The sequence below is a fragment of the Monodon monoceros genome, unplaced genomic scaffold (assembly GCF_005190385.1).
Source record: "Monodon monoceros isolate NGI ecotype Baffin Bay Population unplaced genomic scaffold, NGI_Narwhal_1 Super_Scaffold_3, whole genome shotgun sequence".
Taxonomy (NCBI): Eukaryota; Metazoa; Chordata; class Mammalia; order Artiodactyla; family Monodontidae; genus Monodon; species Monodon monoceros.
In genome coordinates this window covers 46249029-46275307 of record NW_021703780.1, presented here as the reverse complement: position 1 = coordinate 46275307, position 26279 = coordinate 46249029, and the positions used below count along the sequence as shown (strand labels likewise).

Genomic DNA, 26279 nt, shown 5'->3' with positions numbered 1-26279 from the left:
AACACCATAGAAAGCTGAGAGATAAACCCACACACATATGGTCACCTCTCTTTGATAAAGTAAGCAAGAATGTACAATAGAGAAAAGACAACATCTTCGATAAGTGGTGCTGCAAAAACTGGACAAGTACATGTAAAAGTGTGAAATAGAACACTCCCTAACACCATACACAAAAATAAAGTCAAAATGTATTAAAGACCTAAATGTAAGGCCAGATACTGTAAATCTCATAGAGGAAAACATAGGCAGAACACTCTATGACATAAATCACAGCAAATCCTTTTTGACCCAGCTCCTAGAGAAATAGAAATAAAAACAAAAATAAACAAATGGGACCTAATGAAACTTAAAACTTTTGCACAACAAAGGAAACCACAAACAAGAGGAAAAGACAACCCTCAGAATGGGAAAAATATTTGCAAATGAAGCAACTGACAAAGGATTAATCTCCAAAATTTACAAGCAGCTCATGCAGCTCAATATCAAAAACACAAACAACCCAATCCAAAAATGGGCAGAAGACCTAAATAGATATTTCTCCAAAGAAGATATATAGATTGCCAACAAACACATGAAAGAATGCTCAACATCATTAATCATTAGAGAAATGCAAATCAAAACTACAATGCGGTATCATCTCACACCAGTCAGAATGGCCATCATCAAAAAATCTACAAACAATAAATGCTGGAGAGGGTGTGGAGAAAAGGGAACCTGCATACACTGTTGGTGAGAACGTAACTTGATACAGCCACTATGGAGAACAGTATGGAGGTTCCTTAAAAACCTAAAAAATAGGACTACCATAAGACCCAGCAATCCCACTACGGGGCATATACCCTGAGAAAACCATAATTCAAAAAGAGTCATGCACCACAATATTCATTGCAGCTCTACTCACAATAGCCATGACATGGAAGCAACCTAAGTGTCCATCGAGAGATGAATGGATAAAGAAGATGTGGCACATATATACAATGCAATATTACTCAGCCATAAAAAGAAATGAAATTTAGTTATTTGTAGTGAGGTGGATGGACCTAGAGTCTGTCATACAGAGTGAAGTAAGTCAGAAAGATGAAAACAAATACCGTACACTAACACATATATATGGAATCTAAAAAAAAAAAAAGTTCATGAAAAACCTAGGGAGAAGGCGGGAATAAAGACGCAGACCTACTAGAGAATGGACTTGAGCACCCGGGGAGGGGGAAGTGTAAGCTGGGAAAAAGTGAGAGAGTGGTAGTGTATATATGGACATATATACACTACCAAGTGTAAAATAGATAGCTAATGGGAAGCAGTTGCATAGCACAGGGAAATTAGCTCAGTGCTTTGTGACCAGCTAGAAGGGTGGGATAGGGATGGTGAGAAGGAGGGAGATGAAGAGGGAAGAGATATGCGGATATATGTATATGTATAACTGATTCACTTTGTTATAAAGCAGAAAGTAACACACCATTGTAAAGCAATTATACCCCAATAAAACTGTTAAGAAAAAAAAAGAAAAAAGACAGACATACGTATATTTTGCCTTATACAAATTCTTCTGTTGGTGGTGTCTTTTGTTTTAGTTGCTGTATCATCAGCACCACCTACAGTATCAAGCACATAGTAGGCACTCCACAAATAATTATTGGATAAATGAATGCATGTAGAATGGATATTTCTCTTCACAATTGCTGTCTCCCTTGTGTTTTTCCATCTCTATTTCCTTTATATCCATGAGCTTGGGTTTTTCTGTTACATTAAAACATGTGTGAGCAAATTCAGATATTAGGATAAATTATTTGAACATAATTCACAATTTATTTCATTTCATTAGATGTCACATTCAGTATCTGCAGTCTGAACTGCTAAATGTGTAACTTTTTTTTCTTACAACTTTGTAGCGATTAAAAGGAAAGAAAAGAAGATAATTATGGGTTAACCTCAGTCAGCAGTTTAAAAAAGTATTTTGGAAGATTTGGTAGATCTTGAGAGCAATACATAAATTAAATTGGACGTTTTGGAGGCCCAAACTCAAATGCATAGATTATAAAGTAGCATGACTTGCTTAATTCCCTTTTTGCTAATGTTTTAATAACATTTGCAGTGAAAGACAGAATCAGCATCTATTAAATGCTATCAATATTTCTTTATTGATTTAAATCTTCTTTTCTAACTTCCTCACCACTTCCACCACCTGATTTTTAGAGCTGAGACATTTAAAATGGAAAGGGGCCTTAAACAAGAAATTAGGTCCTTTGTCTCTTTGAAATTCTTCTCCTACCTCTCCCTCCCAAAGGAATAATGACTCTAATAACCATAAAAACATACATCTAATACTTTTGTAACACTTAATACATTCCAAATACTGCTAGGAGCTTACATACCTTGTCATATTTAATCATCACAACAATTTTTGAGTTGGTGGTGTTGGGCAAAATACAGAATAGGAAATCTAGGTTTATCTGATTAAGTTACTTGTCCTAAGCTAACCAGGTCTTCGGTGGTAAAGTTGGAATTTGAACCTTGGTGTATCTGAGGACAGATCTCATGTCCGTTATATCTATTCAAATAATCATTATCAACTTTATCTACATAATACCAGACAAAAAGAAAGGAAATAATTTACTTAACATCATTTTGATCTTGAACTAACTGTGATTAGGAAGATCAGATGCGTTATGAGCACCCCTCTACATTTACCTGTCCTCCTTCTTCTCAGAAAAATCCCAGCTATGGTCAAGAACAAGAGCCTGACCCAAGCACACTAAATTCTTGATGCTCTCTTCATCCCCTTCTCAATTATTTCCTCCTCTAAGAAGAATTCTCAGATCCCAAATAACCCTACGATGTGTTCTCACAACTCTATTTACCTCTCACATATAGCACTATCATTTTTGCAATTTCACTTTTATATGTGCTTTTATTTACTTGTCTCTCTTCCCAATTAAGATATGATTTCCAATATTCAGGGCTATTTGGACTATTATGTATTTACAGGGAGTAACCTAGTACCTGACTCATAGTAAATGCTCTAGAAATGTTGGCCAAATGAGTGAATTGATGTCTTGGAACTGATGAGCTTTATCTTCATTCCAATTTAAACAGCTACCTTCTAACAGGTAGGCATCATCCAACAGTCCATTGCATTGGTTACCATTAATCATTCCCTGTGTACTCACCCCTTGACTCCCCTTTCTATTTGGAGAACCTAATGCTATCATATTCTACTGAGCCCTTAGCATTCAGCTCTATTTAGAACAAGGTCTCCAACTTCCTTTACCAATTTCCTTGGTCCTTCTTTGACATAACTTTGATTAGAGTTTATCTATCTGTGAATCTATCTATCTATCTATCTATCTATTTATCATCATCTAGCTATATACCTAAAGATTTTGAGAGGTTTGTATCAGGAAAAGTAGATTTGGTGTTTATTTAGAAAACTTCTAGGTAGCATAATAAAAGATTCTACTCACCTACAAAAGAGTAGAACACAGGTCAGGGGACTTAGATATGATGACTTTAAGCCATGCTAGTCAGTATAAGCCTGGGGTTTTAAATTATAGAGATTTTGAGTTTATTATTCTTCTTTTCAACTTCTCATGGGACTGAGGAACAAAAACGTTGCCTTCTATTTACTTAGAAAATTATGACTACATGAAATCATTCAAAAAATATTTACTGAGTACCAGTACCATCCTGGGGATTCAAAGAGGAAAGTTACATTAACATATTACTTAGATATGTCATAATAATAAATATAAGCACTGCAAGAAAGTACAAATAGATCAACACTGTGGATATTTTCAACCTACTTTCTCTCCATTTATCAAAAAAAATCTACTGAGAACATGTACCAGGCACTGTTCTAAGTGCTAAGGAATACAGCAGTGAACAAAATAGACAAAGAGGCCTGCCCTAATGGAGTTCAGAAGTAAAATAAAGGCTAAGTTAAATAATTACAAGTGCCAAGGAGAAAAGACTAAAGTGGAAGAAGAACATCAAGTATTTGAATAGGGGATAGAATTATAGTTAAAGTGGTCAATAAAGACTTTACTGATACATCAACATTGAACAAACACCTGAAGGAGATAAAGGAGGAAGACAGAAATTTAGGGGAAAAGCATTTCAAACAATAGGAAAATATAAAGACCATGAAGTAGGTGTGTGCTTAGGGCATTTGAGGAATGGCAAGGCAGCCAGTGTGTCAGGGCAGAGGCAAGTTTCAGGAGATGAGGTGGGAAGGAATAGGTTCATACCCACCCCTATATGTGGTCCTTCCTAAGGCTGTCTCCTGAGTTCACTTCCTTGTTTTCTACATTCCTCACTTTTACTTCAGATCCATTCCCAAGACTCCACTGATCACAAACTAAATAATGTCTATAAAGAAATTCCTAATATAAAAAAGTGATTGTTAGAATCTCCACATTAACATCAAGTAGCATGACTGTTTTAAAGTATTAGTTATAATATTGTAAAGGTTAAGATGTATATCTTCATCCAAATATTAAAAGCTAATTATTTAATTTATATGTAAAGTAACATAGTGATTTAGAGAAGGCATTATTTGAAAGCAACCAAATGTGCTTGAAATTTGATAACAAACTGTATAAATGAATGGTGGTCTTGGAACTCACTGTTGTGAGTAATACTATAAGTAAATAGGAGTGAAGACATAATATTTATTGCATTGCTACCAACTAATTTCAAGATTTTAAAAATGAAATACTCTTAATTATTAGAACAGATGTATATAAAATAGTTTGATACATTCAGTCATAACGCAAAAGAAAGCATAGAAAAGAACATACACCACATGTAACTGAAAATTATGAGGGAATTCATATATAGTTCAAAACTCTTAATCTCACATTTTTAGAATTAAAATCACAGGTACCAATACCATTGGAGTTAGTAAGAGATTTAAATATGAAAATTGTAGAGTTTAAATTACTTAGCCACCATTATGTGTACATATTTTATACATGTCATTTTCCATTCAAGAATTTTTCGGCTTAGAAATTGGCCTTCATTCTGAGGACAACAGGAGAATTAAAACATACAAATTAACCTCTCTGAAGCTAGAAATTTGTATTCACAAATATGACTGTTTTCTTTGTTGCGACTTCACTATCAAAACTTGGTATAAATATAAACCATATCAAACCCTTAAACTCTTCTGCATATCTTTTATTTCATACATTTTATGTACAGAAATAATCAAAAAAGATTTTTCAATGAAACTTAAAATATTTTTATTCAAAAATTGGAACATGTTGATCATTTTCTGTGTGCGCTCAAAATATTATATGAAATATGTTCCTTTTTGTAAGTCTGCGTTTCAGCTAAAATGCAAATACCCCTTTCCACATTCTAATATCATTCTAATTTTCACAGATTTCTAACATAGGGAAAGAGCAATGTCTTAGATACTATATTTCTAAAATATCTTTGAAAATCCATCAAGATTCCATAAATAGTTTTAAAGTATCTTTGAAATTTCCATTGTATTATTTATTTGTTTATTCATTGCATTCAAACAATAGTGTTACACAGAAAACAGTTATAAAGCAGCCATGTTTGTGTATAAATATAGTATAAATTTGTGTCTTCTAAAATTAATCAGTAAACTAAATACATTAAACATAGATGTATAACACATAGATAGATAACACAACAAAGCTCTGCAGTTGTTTTTCTGACCAGTTTGTTTTAAGAAAGTCACGGCTATAAGTATGCCACTCAAAGGTAACTCATCATGAGACAGAAAAAGTCACCAATTTAAGAGTATAAGAGAGTGAGGTATCCATTCTCTGATCCATTTGGAGGAAAATCAGTATGTCTTATCAAAAATGATACAGAATACAGAAAAATAAGGTATTTGAACTGCAAACCGAGAGCTGCTATTTTTCGTTCTTATTGAGTGTGTCATATTGGACAAGTCAGTTAATCTCTTTGAACTCCAGTTTTTTCACCTTTATGGCAATAATGATATTTACCTCAAGTATTAATAAGAACCTGTGACAGCCCCATGATAAGTGCCTAGTACATAGCAGGTGCTCAGTAAATACTAATACTGGGTGGTTGCCCAATCAATGAAGGCATAGATATAAAGACCCTCTTTTTCATATTCATAAATGTTACAGTGCTGATAGAGATTCCATCTTCTTCAAATATGCTGAAACATGAAATAGCCACATATACCCTCTTAAGTTTCAATTGATGGTGTTTACTGTTCACAGAGTAGAATATAGGATGATTATTCATGAGGGAAGTGACATATTTGTTCTGCTCGTAGGTTAAGATAGATGATATATATAAGGCATCTAGTGTAGAATTATGATCAGCTTTGCAATGATCCCCTTTATAGAAAATGGATCTTTTGAGAGTGCAGCCTCATGCCCCAAATGAGAGAGAAAAACATTTAGATAATATTCTTTTATTTTCATGATTCAGCTCTATGCACAAATTTGTGCAAATGGTCTTTTTTATAAACAATCTTTAATCATTTTTTTTCTAATTCAGCTTATATTTTTGCTTACTTTGACCCTTTATTACATAAATGAGGGGTGAGAAATTTTGTAAAAAAAACATTAATCTTCTGTTTTATTGTGTGGAATTATCATTAGAACATAGCAATTATTTTCTATAACTAAGACCTTCAACTGACTAATTAATTAGGCTCACTGATACATGATATTAATAAATGAACTGTTATATTCTTTTGGTACAAATACACAGAACCCTAGCTTGAAATGGACATAATTTTCATGGTATACATGTATTTTTTGGTTGAATCATAATTCATGAATATCAGTAAGATTTCAGTGTTGTAAGAATCAGTATAATTTCTAATTATTTCAATCCTTAATCTAGTTGACTGAGACAGAATTCAGTGGTGTAAGCTGCACTATGGTTATGCATTAACGGTGATTTATATTTTTCTCTACTAAAATCACAAATGAAATGGTACTTGCTTTGTGTAATGTTCCAGGACAACTTGTTACTTATTAAAGGGTTATTTTCATGCACCAGACCTTGGAAATTCAAATAAGTAATAGAGTCTGGGGAAAGACTGTATGAATTGATAACAAGGATTCTACTTTTACAAGTCTTTTCTTTTTTTTTTTTTTTTTTTTTTTTGCGGTATGCGGGCCTCTCACTGTTGTGGCCTCTCCCATTGCGGAGCACAGGCTCCAGACGCACAGGCTCAGCGGCCATGGCTCACGGGCCCAGCCACTCCGCGGCATGTGGGATCCTCCCGGACCGGGGCACGAACCCCCGTCCCCTGCGTCGGCAGGCGGACTCCCAACCACTGCGCCACCAGGGAAGCCCACAAGTCTTTTCTTTACATGAGGAAGCAAGGCCACATTCATCCAGAAACTCTAAGCACATAACATAAGTCAGGTGCTATCTCCATGCACCATCAGTGTGGCGTGCTTTAAATTGAATTATAATTATGTATTTTCATGTCTTCCTATTCTCTAATTCTTAGACTGTGTGTGAATGGAAATTCCTTAGCACAGTACACAAGTCCATTTTCTATCTATGTTCTAATGATCTATGCAGCCTGTTCCCTATTACCATGCCCCATAACCTGACATGGTAGAGTGTCTCCCAAAGTCACAAATCTTTTCAGGACTCCATGCCCCTGACCAGGGTTATCCTTCTATCTAGATGAAAATTCCTCTACTTCTTCACATAAGAAGGTATTCATCCTCTTCCTGGGATCCAGTTCAACAGTCAGCATCTTATTAAAGCTTTACTCAAACTCCCAGGCAAGGCATCAGCTCTCTCCAATTGCCTTCTGTAAGAACTTGCTCACATCTTCATGTAGAACAACTCTCATTGTGCCAGAACTCCTTTTTTTTTTCCAGATCTCTCTGTTTCTTCCTCTAGCACTACGGTTCTCAATATCTAGTGTGCATAAGCATCACAAGGATACTGTGCTAAAAATGCACAGTATGAGCATATTATGAGCCCCATTCTTCATATTCTGAATCAGCTGGCCTCAGCAGGGGCCCAGAAATCTGTTATTTCACTTATAGGTGTTTCTGATGCAGAAGTCCAGGGTCACACTTTGTAAACAAACAAAGAAACAAACAAAAAATGCCTACACTAATTGTGAATAAATTAACATCTGAGCAATGTTATTTGTTCTGAATACATAGTTCCAGAAGAGTAATGTTTAATGACTGTTCATTGAATAAATGAATGAGTAGTTTTAAAATACTACATAATTTCTTTGTGAATAATTTGTAAGGTACTTGACAATACAGCCATGTAGTTTCGTGGCTATGTCTACAATTCTCATGGAGTTTTAATTAGTGGTCAATGTCAACTTAAAGTGTGTTACTGAATTTTTGTCCTTGGCACCGTATGTTTTTCCAAATTTTTTTGAAAAGTACTTAATAAAGTAATACAAGATGTGCTAGGAAGTATAACTAATATGCTGGTTTTAAGAATTAGTGTTCAAAAAATTAGCTAAAAATCAACAACAGAAGGCTAAAAGCAAGGTGAACAGTCGCAGAGATCAATGTACATTTCTGCATTTATTTAAAAAAAATAATTCCAAAGATGCAGGATGGTGTTAGAACTGGCTCAACAACAGTTCATTTAGAAAGAACCTAGGTTTTCAGTTGAAAACAAATTCAATAAAACCCAGTAATGTGACATAGCCACTTAGGAAAGCCACATGGTCAGATGATGTTGAAGAGCTTTAAAGCAAAAAGCACAGGATATAATAACATCATTTCTTTGTACCAGTCAACTCTCACCTAATAAAATGTGCCTCAAGATCACTGTGCCACACTTTAAGATGAACACTTGGACAACAAGAATGTTTTCAGAAGAGAACAACTAAGGTATTTGGTGAAATAAGAATCATGATACACAAAGAACAATTGAGGAAAACATGCCTGTGTGGTGGGCATTCATCCTGCATACTGGCGTGTTACTGGTACAATAATATTGCTTAACAAACAATCATAAAATGTTAGCTTTACACAAAAATAAGCAATTATTTAGCTCTTGTGTTTTGGCTTGGCTGGAGGTTTGCTGCCCCTAAGCTGGGCTTGTTGGGGGCTCTGTTCCAAGTTGTGTGTGCGGCTGGGCTTTGCCTCCCTGAGGTCTGAGCTGTGTGTGTTCACTCTGGAGCTCAGACTAAGGGCACAGCAGTTACCTGGGGAAGCTTTTCTATCACAACAAGTGGGAAATACACAGTCCTCCTAAGGTCTAGGCTTAGAAATGTCATTATTCTGTTAGTCAAAGCAAGATACATGATGGTGAGGAATCAGGAAAACATATTCTGCCACTTTTTTGAGAACGCCTGAAAAATCACACAGCAAAGGGTGTGAACACAGGAGGTGTGAAGAACTGTAGTCAAGAATGCATTCTGCTACACTCTGGATTGGATATCATTAGAGGAACATTATCTTCATAAAAAAAGGCTGAAATGTGGAAGAAAGCTAGATTCACTATGTGTAGCTTCACAAAGTCAACTAGTGATCAATGAATATAAACAGAGATTACAGGATAGGAGATATTACTTCAGTTTAAGAGTTTCCTAATAAGCTGAAATGTTTAAAAACTGGAGTTAAAGGGAAACAATATGGCATTAGAATAAGGGTCCAGTCTTTGGAACTGAACAGGAATCAGTTCAAAACTTGGATCTTTTGATTATTAAACTATAAAGTCCTGGGAAAGGTAAACATTCTGAGTCTTAGTTTATTTACAACATGAAGATAAAACTATCCACCTCATTCACTAATATTTATGAAGTACCTAATATAGGCATCTGCACATAGCAACTGCTCTGTATTGTGGCTATTATTATTATTATTATTAGAGTCTTACTATCTTTAGAAATGGTCAAGAGTTCCTTGACTAGCCCTTCGGACTCTTCTCTTGCCTCTTTGCCACATCTCCTATAATTCAATATTACTAAATATTATACAATATAAGAATACAAGTCCACAATTACACTTGAATTCTAAATCCAAGAGCTTTGACATCAACATTTTTTTCTTTAATTGGGTGTGTGGAATCATTAAGCAACAAAATTCTGACCTAAAATAAGAATCTATTTAGAGCCATTTATATCCTGCTAAGTTTAGTTATTCATATTTCAATACAATAATATATTTTTGGCCTAGATGTCACTGGGGGTGATATGCAATATATAGTACATGCACTGTATTGCCTTTTTAAAATACAAACAATTCTGAATATGAAACATCTGGTTCACAGAACTGCAACTATAGGATTGTGAACCTGTATTTAGATGCACCAAATTGTTTACTATTCTACTTCCAGCATCTAGAACACAGCAAGTCCTTAATAAACACATTTAATGAAACAGTAAAATAAGATATTGCAAATACTATACTAATTATGAAAAATGAATAATATCTATATCTTATTTTAACTCTATTTCACATGCATCTGAGATAAATTCTATTCCCTTTTCTGAAGTCTTCCCAGGATCAAAAGTGTTTTGTTTTTGGTGTTCCCACCCTATAACAAAGTTCACAGATCCACATTTTTTTATCTTGACCATGGTATTACAAGAAAAATATCTCCCTTCTTTCATTACTAGTATGCAAGTGCAAAAGATCAAGACCTGGAAGGTTTTTGTTTTTGTTTTCTTTTAAGTGCATATTGACTAAGAAACCAAAGAAAGCAATGAAAGAACACAAACGTTTTTCAGGAAAGGGACAAAATAGCAACAAATGGAGAACCTACTGACCGTAAACGACCAAATCAGCCTGATGTGGAAAAAGGATGATCATAATTTTCTCCAAAGATGACTAACTTCTAGATTTGATGACAAACCCAAATTCTAACCAAATACCATTCTTTTCTTAATTCTATGTGCCATATCCAGGCTTTCCTCTTCCCTTTCTATCATATTAGCTAAATGCCCTGCCACTCCCAACTATTTTATAATCTCACCTGAAGGACATGTGATCCTTTACTAATAAATCATATTTTCATTTCTTTGTCTTTGCACACAAGGATAACCTTGCCTGAATAAAATTTATTTCCCTGGTTAAATGGCAGCTTGGCATCAGTTCTTCTGAGAAGACTTTTGGTACCTTTTCTTAACCCTACAGTTAGATGGCCTCCTATGTACTCTCAAATCCTCTGGCACATCCTTCTAGCATAGTACTCATTACATGCTATGCATTTATTTGCATGTCTATCTTCCCTAATCGTCTCCAAATAGACCACTCCTGGATTTTAGAACATCTGTGAACAGACCATATACTGCTCTCAGTTAGCCGTTCTGAAGGACTCCGTGTTACTGTGCCCTTGGAAGCATTTTCTGGATATGACTTCTTCTCTATCTTGATTATTTGGCATAGAGCAGAATTTAGAAAAAATGGCCATGGCTACCTAACACTAGTCTCTAAAGTGTTTAATTCAAAAACATTAGTTGCCAGCATGTAAAAATTAGGAAAACATGATGTGTCAAGCTATATTTTCTGAAAATGTCCACAATAAAATTTTTCATCCTTGAACCATGCCAGTAACCATTGTATGGTGATGGTTAACACCCCTTCTCTTGAATCTGGCTGGACTTGTGACTTGCTTGTAACTAACAAGTAACAAACAAGGATGAGGCTAAGTCATAAAAGGCAATGTAACTTCTATTTTGTTCTTTGGAATACTTATACATGCTGCTCTGAGCTGCCATGCTATGAGGAAGCCTACGTGACATGGAGAGCACTAAACATGAGTATTCCAAACAGCAGTTCCAATTAAGATATCAACTGACATCTTGCATCAACTGCTAGGAGAAGAACCTCCAGATGATTCCAGCTCCCAGCCATTGAATTAACCTTACCTTTTTAGACTTCCCAGCTGAGGCCCCAGACATAGGAAAGTAGAAAAGGTCACGCCTATTGTGCCTTGTTAACATTCCTGATGCACAAAATCCTCAAGCATAATAAAGATGGTTAACTTGTACCACTTGGTTTTGAGGTGGTTTGTTATGCAGGAATAGTAACAAGAAAAGCTAGATTTCCAGATTTTCTTTGGGGAAAAAAAAAGAACACTACTAGGCCCTTTACCGAATGTGGACTACATGGCTACAATATCCTAAAGTTGAGCAGAAGATAGTTGCTTTAGGCAGGGCACACACTTTCCAGTTTACCACAGGCTTAGTGTAATACCTTGATAGTTACATACATTCATGAACGTTCATGACCCCGTAAGTATGTTGATTAACTATCTGTTAAATATATTTCTTTCTTTTGGTGGAACTAAACTTCTTTATCTATCATGGAAGTCAGAATTTCATGTTGGGGTCTTTAACTCGCCTTAACACTAGGCCTTTTGCTACATGTCAGGTCCTTCAAGAGTCTAAGGTGATCTAACACTACCCATTTCTGAAGCTCTGATTGTATGTGAATTGCCTAATACTTTCCTGTTTCCTGTTGAGGGGTGTCTACAGATCTAAACGAATTTACTGAGGAGAAATGCTGTCATGTCCTGATCTCAGTAAATAATTGAGCAGGTTTCAGTTACTAACTGGACACTTCTTTAAGTTCTTTTTTTAATGTATTAAAAAATTCTTTATCGAATTTGTTACAATATTGCTTCTGCTTTATGTTTTGGTTTTTTACTGCGAGGTACGTGGGATCTAAGCTCCCCAATCAGGGATGGAACCTGCACTCCCTGCATTGGAAGGTGAAGTCTTAACCACTGGACCACCAGGGAAGTCTCCCTTAAGTTCTATTGGAAACTTGTCATTCAAATGATCAGGGAAAATGACTTTTCTAACTCTTCTTATTAGAGTCTTACAAAACGTACTTTAATGTATATTTTTATTTTTTACTTATTTATTTTTAACATCTTTATTGGAGTATAATTGTTTTACAATGGTGTCTTAGTTTCTGTTTATAACAGAGTGAATCAGCTATACATATAGATATAACCCCATATTTTCTCCCTCTTGCATCTCCCTCTCACCCTCCCTATCCCACTCATCTAAGTGGTCACAAAGCACAGAGCTGACCTCCCCGTTCTATGCAGCTATGCGGCTCTGGGGCTGCTTCCCACTAGCTATCTATTTTACATTGGATAGTGTATATATCTCCATGCCACTTTATCACTTCATCCCAGCTTACCCTTCCCACTCCCCATGTCCTCAAGTCCATTTTCTATGTCTGCATTTTTATTTCTGTCCTGCCCCTAGGTTCAACAGAAGCATTATTACTTTTTTTTTTTTAAGATTCCATATATATGCATTAGCATATGGTAGATGTTTTTTTCTTTCTGACTTACTTCACTCAGTATGACAGACTCTAGGTCCATCCACCTCACTACAAATAACTCAATTTCGTTTCTGTTTATGTCTGAGTAATATTGTATTGTATATGTGTGCCACATCTTCTTTATCCATTCTGGAGATTAATCTTGTGTCAGTTGCTTCATTTGCAAATATGTTTTACCATTCTGAGGGTTGTCTTTTCATCTTGTTTATGTTTTCCTTTGCTGTGCAAAAACTTTTAAGTTTCATTAGGTCCCATTTGTTTATTTTTGTTTTTATTTCCATTTCTCTAGGAGGTGGGTCAAAAAGGATCTTGCTGTGATTCACATCATAGAGTGTTCTGCCTATGTTTTCCTCTAAGAGTTTTACAGTGTCTGGCCTTAAATTTAGATCTTTAATCCATTTTGAGTTTACTTTTGTGTATGATGTTAGGGAGTGTTCTAATTTCATTCTTTTACATGTAGCTGTCCAGTTTTCCCAGCACCACTTATTGAAGAGGCTGTCTTTTCTCCATTGTACATTCTTGCCTCTTTTATCAAAAATGAAGTGACCATATGTGCCTGCGATTATCTCTGTGCTTTCTATCTTGTTCCATTGATCTATCCATCTGTTTTTGTGCCAGTACCATACTGTTTTGAATACTGTAGCTTTGTAGTATAGTCTGAAGTCTGGGAGCCTGATTCCTCCAGCTCCATCTTTCTTTCACAAGATTGCTTTGGCTATTAGGGGTCTTTTGTGTTTCCATACAAATTGTGAAATTTTTTGTTCTAGTTCTGTGAAAAATGCCATTGGTATTTTGATAGGGATTGCATTGAATCTGTAGACTGCTTTGGGTAGTATATTAATTTTCACAATGTTGATTCTTCCAATCCTAGAACATGGTAAATCTCTCCATCTGTTTGTATCATCTTAAATTTCTTTCATTAGTGTCTTATAGTTTCCTGCATACAGGTCTTTTGTCTCCTTAGGTAGGTTTATTCCTAGGTATTTTATTCTTTTTGTTGCAATGGTAAATGGGAGTTTCCTTAATTTCTCTTTCAGATTTTTCATCATTAGGTTATAGGAATGCAAGAGATTTCTGTTCATGAATTTTGTATCCTACTAGTTTACCAGATTCATTGATTAGCTCTAGTAGTTTTGTGGTAGCAAGTTTAGCATTCTCTATATATAGTATCATGTCATCTGCAAACAGTGCCACTTTACTTCTCCTTTTCCAATTTGGATTACTTTTATTTCTTTTTCTTCTCTGATTGCTGTAGCTAAAACTTCAAAACTATGATGAATATTAATAGTGAGAGTCGGCAACCTTGTCTTGTTCCTGATCTTAGAGGAAATGGTTTCAGTTTTTCACCATTGAGGACGATGTTGGCTGTCGGTTTGTCATATATGGCCTTTATTTTGTTGAGGTAAGTTCCCTCTATGCCTACTTTCTGTAGGGTTTTTATCATAAATGGTGTTGAACTGTGTCAAAAGCTTGTTCTGCATCTATTGACATGATCATATGGTTTTTCTCCTTCAATTTGTTAATATGTGCATCACATTGATTGATTTCTGTATACTGAAGAATCCTTGTATCCCTGAGATAAACCCCACTTGATCATGGTGTATGATCCTTTTAATGTGCTGTTGGATTCTTTTTGCTAGTATTTTGTTGAGGAGTTTTGCATCTATGTTCATCAGTGATATTGACCTGTAGTTTTCTTTCTTCGTGGCATCTTTGGTTTTCATATCAGGGTGATGTTGGCCTTGTAGAAGGAGTTTGGGAGTATTGCTCTCCCTTGTATATTTTGGAAGAGTTTGAGAAGGATAGGTGTTGAGCTTCAGTAAATGTATGATAGAATTTGCCTTTGAAGCTATCTGGTCCTAGGCTTTTGTTTGTTGAAATATTTTTAATCACAGTCTCAATTTCAGTGCTTGTGATTGATCTGTTTATATTTTCTATTTCTTCCTGGTTCAGTCTTGGAAGTTTGTGCTTTTCTAAGAATTTGTCCATGTCTTCCATATTGTCCATTTTATTGGCATATAATTTCTTGTAGTAATCTGTCATGATCCTTTGTATTTCTGCAGTGTCAGTTTTTACTTCTCCTTTTTCATTTCTAATTCTATTGATTTCAGTCTTCTCCCTGTTTTTCTTGATGAGTCTGGCTGATGGTTTATCAATTTTGTTTATCTTCTCAAAGAGCCAGCTTTTAATTTTTTTGATCTTTGTTATTTGTTTCTTTCATTTCTGTTTCATTTATTTCTGATCTGCTCTTTATGATTTCTTTCCTTTTGCTAACTTCAGGATTTATTGTCCTTCTTTCTCTAGTTGCTTTAGGTGTAAGGCTAGGTTGTCTATTTGAGATGTTTCTTGTTTCTTGAGGTAGGATTGTATTGCTATAAACTTCCCTTTTAGAAGTGCTTTTGCTGCATCCCATAGGTTTTGGGTTGTTGTGTTTTCATTGTCATTTGTTTCTAGACATCTTTTGATTTCCTCTTTATTTCTTCAGTGATCTCTTGATTATTTAGTAGTGTATTGTTTAGCCTCCATTTGATTGTATTTTTTACAGATTTTTTCCTATAATTATATCTAGCCCCATAGCATTGTGGTCAGAAAAGATACTTGATACAATTTCAATTTTCTTAAATTTTCAAAGGCTTGATTTGTGACCCAAGATATGATCATCTATCCTGGAGAATGTTCCATGAGCACTTGAGAAGAAAGTATATTCTCTTGTTTTAAATGGAATGTCATATAAATATCAATTAAGTCCATCTTGTTTAATGTGTCATTTAAAGCTTGTGTTTCCTATTTCTTTTCATTTTGGATGATCTGTCCATTGTTGAAAGCGGGGTATTAAAGTGCCCTACTATGATTGTATTACTGTCAATTTCCCTTTATGGCTGTTAGCATTTGCCTTATGTATTGAGGTAGTCGTATGCTGGGTGGATAAATATTTACAAGTGTGATATCTTCATCTTGGATTGATCCCTTGATCATTATGTAGTGTCCTTCTTTGTCTCTTGTAATAGTCTTTATTTTAAATCTATTCTGTATGATATGAGAATTGGTACTCCAGCTTTCTTTGATTTCCTTTAACGTGGAATATTTTTTTCCATCCCCTCACTTTCAGTGTGTCAAGTGGGTCTCTTGCAGACAGAATATATATGGATGTTTTTTTGTATCCAGCCAGCCAGTCTATGTCTTTTGCTTGGAGCATTTAATCCATTTACAGTTAAGGTAGTTATCGATATGTATGTTCCTATCACCATTTTCTTAATTGTTTTGGGTTTGTTATTGTAAGTCTTTGACTTCTCTTGTGTTTCCTGCCTAGAGGAGTTCCTTTAGCATTTGTTGTAAAGTTGTTTTCGTGGTGCTGAATTCTCTTAGCTTTTCATTGTCTCTAAAGGTTTTTATTTCTCCATTGAATCTGAATGAGATCCTTGCTGGGTATAGTAATCTCCGTTGTAGCTTGTTCCCTTTCATCACTTTAAATATGTCCTGTCACTCCCTTCTGGCTTGCAGAGTTTCCTGCTGAAAGATCAACTGTTAACCTTATGAGGATTCCCTTGTATGTTATTTGTTGTTTTTCCCTGGTGCTTTTGCTATTTTTTCTTTGTGTTTAATTTTTGATAGTTTGATTAATATGTGTCTTGGCATGTTTCTCCTTGGATTTATCCTGTATGGTACTCTCTGTGCTCCCTGGACTTGATTGACTATTTCCTTTCCCATATTAGGGAAGTTTTAACTATAATCTCTTCAAATATTTTCTCAGTTCCTTTCCTTTTTTCTCTTCTTCTGGGACCCCTGTAATTCAAATGTTAGTGTATTTAATGTAGTCCCAGAAGTCTCTGATACTGTAGTCAATTCTTTTCCTTCTTATTTCTTTATTCTGCCCTGTGGTAGTTATTTGCACTATTTTATCTTCCAGGTCACTTATCCATGCATCTGCCTCAGTTATTCTGCTATTGACTCCTTCTAGATAATTTTTAATTTCTTTTATTGTGTTGTTCATCTTTGTTTGTTTGCTCTTTAGTTCTTCTAGGTCCTTGTTAAATGTTTCTTGTATTTTCTTCATTCTGTTTCCAAGATTTGGATCATCTTTACTATCATTACTCTGAATTCTTTGTCAGGTAGACTGCCTATTTACTCTTCATTTGTTTAGTGTGATGGGTTTTTACCTTGCTCCTTCATCTGCTGTGTGTTTCTTACTCATCTCTTTTTGCTTAACTTACTGTGTTTGGGGTCTCCTTTTCACAGGCTGCAGGTTCACAGTTTCCATTGTTTTTGGTGTCTGCCCCCAGTGGCTATGGTTGGCTCAGTAAGTTCTGTAGGTTTCCTGGTTGAAGGGACTGGTGCCTGCGTTCTGGTGGACGAGGCTGGATCTTGTCTTTCTGGTTGGCCAGACTGCATCCAGTCGTGTGTTTTGGGGTGCCTGTGGCCTTATTATGATTTTAGGCAGCCTATCTGTTAATGGGTGTGGTTGTGCTCCTGTCTTGCTAGTTGTTTGGTGTAGGTTGTCCAGCATTATAGCTTGCTGGTCATTGAGTGAGCTGGATCTTAACTTTGAGATGGAGGTCTCTGGGAGACCTTTTGCCATTTGATATTTCATGGAGTCAGGAGGTCTCTGGTGGACCAATGTCCTGAACTCGGCTCTTGCACCTCAGAGGCACAGACCTGACACCTGGCTGGAGCACCAAGACACTGTTAGCCACATGCCTCAGAAGGAAAGGTAGAAAAAGAAAGAAAAAAATAAAATAAAGTAAAATAAACTTATAAAAATTTAAAAATTATTAAAAATTAAAACAAGTAAAGAAAGAGAGCAACCAAACCAGTAAACAAATCCACCAGTGATAACAAGTGCTAAAAAATTTACTAAAGCAAAAAAAAAACCAAACAAAAAATGTACAGAGAGCACCCTAGGACAAATGCTAAAGCAAAGCTATACAGACAAAATCCCACAAAGAAGCAGACAGATAAACACTCACAAAAAATAGAAAAAGGAATGAAATGTATATATCTCTCTCTATATATATAAAAGGAAGAGAGCAACCAAATCAATAAAGAAATCTACCAATGATAATAAACTCTAAATACTAAACTAAGATAAACATAAAACCAGAACAAATTACATGCAGAAAGCAAACCCCAAGTCTACAGTTGCTCCCAGAATCCACCATCTTGATTTTTGGATGATTCGTTGTCTATTCAGGTATTCCAGAGATGCAGAGTACATTAAGTTGATTGTGGAGATTTAATCCACTGCTTCTAAGGCTGCTGGGAGAAATTTCCCTTTCTCTTCTTTGTTCACACACCTCCTGTGGTTCAGCTTTGGATTTGGCCCTGCCTCTGCATGTAGGTCACCTGAGGGTGTCTGTTCCCACCCAGACAGGACGCATTTGAAGGAGCAGCTGATTAGGGGGCTCTGGGTTACTCACGCCCCCCGGGGAAGGAGGGGTATGGAATGCAGGGCTAGCCTGCTGTGGCACAAGCCGGTGTGACATTGCAACAGCCTGAGGTGCACTGTGTGTTCTCCCGGGGAAATTGTCCCTGGATCATGGGACCCTGATGGTGGTGGGCTGCACAGGCTCCCAGGAGGGGAGGTGTGGATAGTGACCTGTGCTTGCACACAGGCTTCTTGGTGGCTGCAGCTGCAGCCTTAGCATTTCATGCCTGTCTCTGATGTCTACTGGTAGCCGCAGCTCCCGTCTGTCTCTGGAGCTAGTTTAGGCAGTGCTCTGAATCCCCTCTCCTTGTGCACCCTGAAACAATGGTCTTTTGCTTGTTAGGCAGTTCCAGACTTTTTCCTGGACTCCCTCTCAGCTACGTGTGGTGCACTAGCCCCCTTCAGGCTGTGTTCATGCAGCCAACCCCAGTCCTTTCCCTGGGATCTGACCTCCGAAACCAGATCCCCAGCTCCCAGCTCCCACCTGCCCTGGCAGGTGAGCAGACAAGCCTCTCAGGCTCGTGAGTGCTGGTCAGCACCAATCCTATGTGTGGGAATCTCTCCACTTTGCTCTCTGCACCCCTGTTGCTGCACTCTCCTCTGTGGCTCTGAAGCTTCCCCTCCACCACCCCCCATCTCCACCAGTGAAGGGGCTCCCTAGTGTGTGGAAATTTTTCCTCCTTCACAGCTTCCTCCCAGAGGTGCAGGTCCCATCCCTATTCTTTTGTCTCTGTTTTTCCTTTTTTCTTTTGCCCTACCCAGGTACATGGGCAGTTTCTTTCCTTTTGGGAAGTCTGAGGTCTTCTGCCAGCATTCAGTAAGTGTTCTGTAGGATTTGTTCCACATGTAGATGTATTTCTGGTGTATTTGTGGGAAGAAAAGTGATCTCCACCTCTTACTCCTCAGCCATCTTGAAGGTCTCCCCTTAATGTATATTTTTAAATACAAGTTGACTATTCAGGCAAGCAGTTAAGATGTCATCAAAATTAACTTTAAATTAACAAAGAATCAACAAATACAATGAATGCCTAATGAATAATTTGAAGAAACACATTGTTTCTTTCTAAAACTAACAGTTAACTTAGATACTTAAAATAAGTATGTCAAATGAGAATAAAAAAAGAATAGTGTGCATCAAGAGCTGAATTCCCACTCTGTTAAGGTATCTTCAAATAATACTAAATCCACTATTTGTGCAGAGGTCTGTGGATGTGTGAGAAAGTCACAAACTGAACTAGTAGATTAACTATGGGAAAATATCTCACATCCAATAACCATCTGCAAATTCAATCTCATCATTGACTATAGCTTGAGACATAAGAGAATTGAATCACAAAATGAGGGTGAATCACTTTATAGCAAGTTGTGACACTTAAATGAATAGGACAAGATGTTATATTACAACTATTATTAAATTACTGGGTAACTGCAGTGCCTTATATGTAAGTTTTCATTAGAATTGTTTTTGTAGACTCTTAGTATCAAATACAAGGGCTCACATTAAACTTATCACCTAAAATAAATAGTTAAGTAATTTCTTTTTTTTTTTTTTTCCTGCCTAGATGTATCCTTTGGTCAGAGACCTTTGAAAAGCATGCATATAACTCACTACATTCTTATTACATTATATTATATTATATTATATTCCCTCTGGATTGTTCAGGTATATAACAAGCCTGTTGAATCAATAAATCTATTTAGATTTTTCAGACAGTATTTATTAGTCTTGAAGTCTGAGGCCTCTGGAATTAACAAATGTGATTTTGAAGCCAACGTTTACTATTTGAATGAACATGAGAAAGTCATTTAATATTTTTAAGCTTCAGTTTTTCTCTGCCTCAAATGTTATTGCAAGGATTAAATGAGATAAATATCCTAAACAATTAGCATAGCGACCAGCACAAAACTAATGCTAGTTACCATGAAATCATTAGGGCCAAGCAGCCTCTGAACAACAGAGCAGTGGTTCCCGCTGTGGGGGCTCTGACCCTCAAGGACCTAATTTATGCCAGGGTGTCCAATAAGCTATCTCTTCAAAAATATATATTTATATGTTCATGTATATTGTAACTTTTTTATTATAAATGCTTTCTCATTAATGAAATACAAATTAATTTAAAAGCACTGCTGTTTCCATAGCAAATGTATGTCATTTTTTATATCTTCAAGCAACTGACACTAATATGTACAATGACTGGTCGCTGAGGTTTGATAATTATTTTGGATGTTGTGCAGGACCTCTTTCCATTTGCCTTCCCACTTCCACCCTTCTCTCCAGCCTGCTCTATACCTGGAATGACTAATGGCAACTCCATCTACTCAATTTCTTGTCCTTTGCCTCCTAATGGGTTCAGCCAATGGGAAAAAAGTGAGGTCGGGGTATTAACTCCTGAGATTCCTCTTTGTGGGCTGGCCTCCGCTACCATTCTCTTTCAAAGGAGAGGCCTCTTCCTCTGTCAGAAAGCTTCTCTGACAGCTTTCTATCTTCCTTCCATTCCTAGTTTTTGGTGATAAACACATTGCCCCAGGGATACTAGCCCTGTGCACTACATTTTCCCTTGTGGTTTCCTTATACTCTGAAAAGAGTTCCATTATTAAACTCTCTTCAAATTATCTTAATTTAAGAGTTTCATTTTTCACCTGCTGTGTAGACCCTGACAATTACAGATATTCCAAGAGAGTCTTCATTCTAGAAAACTTTGGGAACTACTGCCTTATATACGAGAAGGACCTTTATCTTTCCTCCCCCTAGCACATTCCTCCATTAACATACAGAAGAGAGGATTATTTTCCAGGTTGTGTGAGTCACACACCTGATTCATGCTTCAAGGGAAGTGAAGCCTTCCTTTTTGATATTTGCCTATTACAAATCTGCAGTTAGAAATTTAAATTGGAAAATTACAAATTCTTAATATTTCACATCCAAGTTAAAATCCTGTAAGAATCAAAGATCAGAATTGGTCTTTTGACTTTCATTTGCAATATTACTATTTGTCTCTAAGTACATGAAAGTCACTTTTTTCTACGTTTATGATTTGGATTGGTGTAGAGTCTTGCATTGAAAAGAAACAATTTGTTGGTAAAGACTTGAGAATTTATGTGATTTTAGAAGATTGATCTCTGAAAATGTTAATGACTTTGAGCAGTACATAAAAAAATAGGATATCAGAACATGAACCGAATTTAATATTTGGTCCAATTAAAGGTGTTGGTCACAGGATGTAACTTGTCATAAGCCAAAGACTGCCCTGCAATTTGAAAGTTGCATAATAAACTCATCAGTCTATTTCATTACTTTTTCTCCTCATAGACACAGAGCAAGAGAAAAAGATGGTCAGAGACACCTCATATCATTGTCATCTTTACCAGTCCTTAATGTGTCATTTAGTTGAGCTGCCTCCTAAGGAATTTTCAGCAAAGTCCCTTTTCTGATCCATTTGAAATTTTCCACAACTATCAACACCTTACAAGACAACTGGGGATTAATTAATGTTGTTATAGTTTCTGAACTCTAGGTGAACCTTTGTAGGGTTGTTACCTTGTGAACTTCCTTTAGACTCTCTATTAAAGATGAAATAATTATTCCATTTAGGCACCTGCCAGATCCTACTTTATAATTTCCACAAATTCTGTATTCACTTGTGCTGACAAACTAGTCATTTAAAGACCCTTTTATCTAAACCTTTTTTCTTTTATCTCAGTTCTGCTAAGTCACACAAAACATATTGTTTTACCTTCAAGTTTCTAAATCAGTATTTCTTCTGATTTGACCACTTTAATGTTGAAATAATACATTGTTTGTAAGTGATGGAGAAGTTTTATGTTCACATATTTCTCTTTATTTCACTTCTTTAAAAGCTTTCTCCATTTCCCTCCATAAGTCCAAATAATACTTTAAAAAGTCCAATTAAAGAACCACCACTTGAAAAAGAAAAAATTCCATACTGATTCTTGTAGAAAATAAACTTTCTTTCACTTCTAATTCCTAATACTTGATTACTCTATAGTAGTTGTTTTACTTAATTTAAATATACATGCAGCTTGCATATATGACTCCTCCACCAACAAATTATTAGGAGAAAATGTTAAAATATATTTAAAAATTGAAAAATATGTATTGTGACTGTATGGTGAGCATACTCTCTGGTACAAGTAATCATTTAATAAGTGCTTATTTAACTAAACTGTTATTTACATCTTCTGTTGTCATAGTTGGATCAATAGAAGTAATCTAAAAGTAGATATTTAATTCATTATATAATAAATTTTCTCAGTGTTTATCTATTTCTATTACAAATCACTATGATATTTAAACATTTTTCCTCACAGAGTTTTCTGAAATAATAGTGCTAACTTCATTCATTCAATAATGCATTCATTTATTTTTTATTCATTTATTCAATAAATATTGAGAACCTCTTGCATGCCAGATAGTATCCTAGTATTGAGTATATGTTTTTACTAAAATAGGCATCTTATAATTATTATAATATAGAGTATTAGTATTGTTGTAACTAACTTCATGACATTCTTTCTTTATCCCTTCTGCTTTAGCACTAAGATACCTCAGAAATAAATACATATTTTGTCAGTAAAAATGATACATAAAATTCTGAATATTGTATTCTCTTTGAGTGATGAGGCTCTTATTTTTTTAATCCCCATCATGTAGGTACATATTAGGTCTGACATTCATGCAGTCAATGATCATCTGTTCAGCACATACCGTATGAAAGCCTCAATGTTAGGTGCTGTGAGGGACAGGAGGGTGTATCAGACTAGGATTCTGGGCAAGTTAAGGTTGACAAGGGACAAATACACAAATGATCCCAACACAAGGCAGAAAAATAAAGTGCCGTAGAGAAATAAAGATATGATGCTGTTGGAATTCAGGGTAGAAACAGATTATTCACAAATATAGGATTAAGGAAAGACTTTCAGAAGAGTTGGTTTTTGAGGTGGGTTTAGGAGGATGGGAAGAATTTAGTCACAGAAAACTGAATGGATAAGAAAGGGAAAAGAGAAGGTAGCAGAGTCCACAGAAAATATACTTTTACATATAAACTATACTTCATTGAATCAAGATAAAATGTGTTTTCCAGATTATTCTATAACACCATTAAATTTTATACATAATTATGTTCAATTATCCTAGTATTCACTTTTCAAATATTCAAGATAAGTTATTGTAATCCCCAATTTTTCCTTAGGGTGAATCAAACCCAATTAAATCTAACCAGAATAAAGATGCAGAAAATTCCTCACTTTCAGAAAATTATTCCCAAATCTCTACAAATTGAATGTAGCTCTAAAGCTACATCAAGAAATGATTTTACTCTATTCTAGCAGTGCTTGTAGAGTGTGATAATTGTGTTTCTTCCAAATAGTTTCTGAAGCAAGTTACAGAACTTTATTATCACTATTTTTATGCACTAATATATAATGATGAGATAGAAATTTGATTGAAAATATTAACAAATGTTTTAAATACATAGCCAATTTGCATACTGTACTCTATTAGTGTCTGTGATGTGACCCAAAACTTTCCTGCATCCTAAGTAGCTGTGCTGTGTTCCAATATGTAACTGGAACAGTTAAGAGAGCAGAAGCTCTTGGCTTTTTTATTTACCCTACTACAAAGTAACCAAAGACTCAAAGTAAAATGTTCATTTCCATAATTATATCTTAATTTATGCTGAGCTTTAAAGGTATCTGTTCACATGAGTTGTTTTTTTTTTTTTTCTAATTGCCTAGAGTGGTTTCCCTAAATAGAATTCCCTTTCACCCCTTTCACTATGATGTCCCCCAGGCCATGAAAATTTCACACTCATGCAATATGACACTCATCCATAATGACCTTAAAGTGGTTTCTTTCTTTGCCAGTTCTCTCCTCCAAATATTACTTAATGCATTCAAATCTCTTTGGGTGCCAATAAGTTGATCAGTAAATGGTCAATGTTATGATTTTGTTTCTGTGACAATTAGTCCTATTGGTTTCTGAGAATCACATATAGGGGCAGATCATTTAACTAATTATCACATGGATTCCTTTCCTATGAAATATGTAACTTATTTTCAGAAAAAATACTTAGGCAATTTATTTTTCTAAAGATGTATTTGTTTTATGCCAACTTCATTCATAATAGCAAAATATAGGAATAACTCAAATGTCCTTCAACTAGTGAATGAGGAAACTGTGGTACATCCATACAATGAAATGCTACACCATAATAAAAAGGAACAGAATACTAATACACACAACAACATGAATAGATATGGAATGCATAAGAAGCCAGACTGAAAATGCTACACTTTGTAATGTTTCTACTTATATGACATTCTAGAAAAGGCAAAACTATAGTGACAAAAAGTGAACCATGGTTCCCAGGGCGTGGGGTGGAGAAAATATTGACTCTAAAGAGCAATAAGGAAACATTTGGGGCTGATTAAATAGTCCTATATCATAATTTTGGTGGTGGTTACATGATAGTTTGTATTGGCCAAACTTATACAACTGTACCCTAAATGGGCAAATTTTACCATATGTAAATTATACTTCAATAAATCTAAATTTTAAAAAGTAAAAATTCATTAGTATCACAAATTTTGAGCCTATATAAATTTATTCAATAATCTCTGAGACCCATTAAGAAAGGAAAGAAAATTTTTTTGCTTTTTTCATTTGTAATTCACTTTTATCTCTGATGATCTTCCCCCACCTTCATACCATATTTTATGAAAACATTTTGCTTCTATATAAGGATTGCAGGTGGTTTGAACTCAAAAGTGAGGAAGAAGGGCTTGGAGAAATATGATTTTTATAGACTGAATGTTTGTGTCCTCCCAGATTTCATATATTGAGCTTGTAGTTCACTTAAAAATTTTTTTTTATTTTCTACTGGAGTAGAATTGATTAACAACATTGTGTTATTTTCAGGTGTACAGCAAAGTGATTCAGTTATACGTATACTTATATATATTCTTTTTCAAATTCTTTTCTCATTTAGGTTATTGCAGAATATTAAGCAGAGTTCCCTGTGCTATACAGCCTTGTTGGTTATCCATTTTAAATATAACAGTGTATACATGTCAACCCCAAACTCCCAATTTGTCCCTCCCACCTGTGCCCCTGGTAACCATAAGTTCATTCTCTAAGTCTGTGAGTCTGTTTCTGTTTTGTAAATAAGTTTGTTTGTACCACTTAAAAATTTTTTTAAACATATTTATTGGAGTATAATTGCTTTATAATGGTGTGTTAGGTTTCTGCTCTATAACAAAGTGAATCAGCTATACACATACACACGTTCCCATATCTCTTCCCTCTTGCATCTCCCACCCTCCCACCCTCCCTATCCCACCCCTCTAGGTGGTAACAAAACACCAAGCTGATCTCCCTGTTCTATGTGACTGCTTTCAACTAGCTATCTATTTTACGTTTGGTAGTGTATATATGTCCATGCCACTCTCTCACTTTGTCACAGCTTACCCTTCTCCCTCCCCATATCCTCTAGTCCATTCTCTAGTAGGCCTGTGTCTTTATTCCTGTCTTACCCTTAGGTTCTTCCTGACCTTTTTTTTTTTTTTTTCTT

The 26279-nt window shown here is 35.5% G+C and overlaps 1 protein-coding gene across 3 annotated transcripts in view; it reads right to left on the bottom strand.

The window, feature by feature from the left end:
* The window catches only part of KHDRBS2 (KH RNA binding domain containing, signal transduction associated 2), a 730387-nt gene that overhangs the window by 68981 nt on the left and 635127 nt on the right, over positions 1–26279 (bottom strand). The window contains exons 8-11 of one of the 3 annotated variants that reach the window (XR_003796745.1): positions 12531–12541; positions 4317–4357; positions 3684–3687; positions 2692–2705 (exon numbers count right to left, since the gene is read on the bottom strand). The exons of the other annotated variants lie outside the window; for them this stretch is intronic. The gene's annotated coding sequence lies outside the window, so the exon portion shown is untranslated. The remainder of the gene's footprint in view (positions 1–2691; positions 2706–3683; positions 3688–4316; positions 4358–12530; positions 12542–26279) is intronic. 3 annotated transcript variants of the gene reach the window in all.